General features: G+C 41.0%; 1 pseudogene; it reads right to left on the reverse strand.

Moving 5' to 3' along the window:
* LOC102811022 overlaps positions 1 to 1083 on the reverse strand; it is a 2705-nt pseudogene extending 1622 nt beyond the window's left edge.
* Positions 1084 to 2062: the final 979 nt, after the last annotated feature.

Raw genomic sequence — 2062 nt, forward strand, 5'->3', positions numbered from 1 at the left:
AATCACTCCCCTCCTTGCCACAAAATGCCCACTTTTACATTTACAATATTCACAATCAGTCCTGGTAACAATTATTCACCCTTGCATCACAAGAGACCTGTTCACATTTCCTTTAATCAGTCCCGCCTAGACAGATTGGATACTACTCAGTGGAGATTCTACCTTCCTCCACGCTCTCTGGATCTAGGTTCCCTCTTGAAAGCTTGTAAGTCAGTCACTTCTTGCCTTTGTAGCCAACCCCCCGCCCCCATTTTGGATAGCCAATGTCCAAGTTGCCCATTCCTGTCTACTCTGTGTATGGAGGGGGTGGGAATGATCCCTGCTGCAAAGATTTGTTCCCTCTTTTGAGCTACTGCATCCATAGGTGTAGGTCAAGTCTATCAAATTGTATCAGATTACTCTTTTTTTTCCTCTTCTTTCTTCTTCTAGTTGAGCTCTGATCACCCAGTCATTGAGGCTAGGTCAGGTGGGTATTATCTGCACTTTTGGGTGCTAGTTTGCTATTTCTTGACTGATAAATGCATCACTTGTCTGTTTCTATGTCCTTATTGTTAATTCTCAAGCATGTTGAAGAAAAAGATTTCACCTCTATATCAGAGGAACATTATAGAATCATGACTTCTCAGACACACAAAGGAATTTTGTGATCTGGTTTTCAAGAGCTATCTTAAGTCTCTCTGCTGCTTCTTTACAAAGCTGTAAATTACATTTTGACACCCTCCTCCCCATTGATGGAACTCTATTTCTTGAAGTAGCCAAACCCATCCTTAGACAACTATGAGGAAGAAGACGCCATACTTAAGATGAGATGTGTTTCCTCTCCCACAATTCTATTCACTTACCCTAGACCTATCCCTGGACACACCCAGAATAATTGACTTTCCTCTTAACAGTCCTTAAGATGTTTTAAGCATTAACAAGTCCAGACCCATTTTCTTTGGCTTAGTCTTGTTTTCAATGTTTCTTCTATACCTTACTTTTTTTGATCACCTTCAACATACCTGCAACCCTCCACTGAATGCACTCCTGTAGGTGTGGCATACACCTGCATTTAGTAAACACATAGGATGTGACCAGTGTCATGTCAAATAAAAACCATCCCTGTAAATATCATTCATTTATCTTCCAACCTAGCATAGCTTCCACATGTACATGCATGGACATCGTCCCCAGTATAAGGCAAGGTAAAACAGGGCCAGCTTTGTTTCAGATTCCCTCCATATAATTTGCACCTAGAACAATTGAAGCTCAGGGGTTTTAGTCAAAGGTCAGAGCAGTTTTTCTTAGGAACTGAAGCAAATAAAAGTACAAATAAGAGTAATAATAGAAGTACCAATCATAGAGTAACAAGACGAATACCAATCATAGAGTGACAACACAAGTACCAATCATACAGTAACAATAGAAGTGCCAATCATAGAGTAACAACAGGGGTACCAATCATAGAGTAACAACACAAGTACCAATCATAGAGTAACAACAGGGGTACCAATCATAGAGTAACAACACAAGTACCAATCATAGAGTAACAACATGAGTACCAATCATAGAGTAACAACATGAGTACCAATCATAGAGTGGACACATAACTAATTCTCGGTCCCATAAGTCCTTTATAAGGCAATTTGGAATTCTTCTGATTGACTATGTCAAGAGCTCAAATTTCTGGAACATCTGTGTTATTGCTAAGTGCTGCCAAATCAGTTCGGACTCAGTGACTCTATAGAGGGTTTCTGAGGAGCAGCTGATGAGTTTGAACTGCTGACCTTGCTGTTAGCAGTCTAATGCTGATCCTACAATACTACACCAGGACTCTAATGATTAATCTATCACCTGCCTTTATCTATGCTCTTACCATTAGGCAGCAAACAGTTTTCAAGCATGTTGAACAACAAGACTTCACCCCTATATTGTTGTAGTAAGGTGCCATTGAGTCAGTGCTGACCCATAGTGACCTTATGCACAGCAGAATGAAACACTGCCCAATCCTGGACCAACCTCACTACTGTTGCCACACTTGAGCCCATCGATGCTGCCACTTGGCCAATCCGTCTCGATGGGG

The sequence above is a fragment of the Chrysochloris asiatica genome, unplaced genomic scaffold (genome assembly GCF_000296735.1).
Source record: "Chrysochloris asiatica unplaced genomic scaffold, ChrAsi1.0 scaffold00001, whole genome shotgun sequence".
Lineage (NCBI taxonomy): Eukaryota > Metazoa > Chordata > Mammalia > Afrosoricida > Chrysochloridae > Chrysochloris > Chrysochloris asiatica.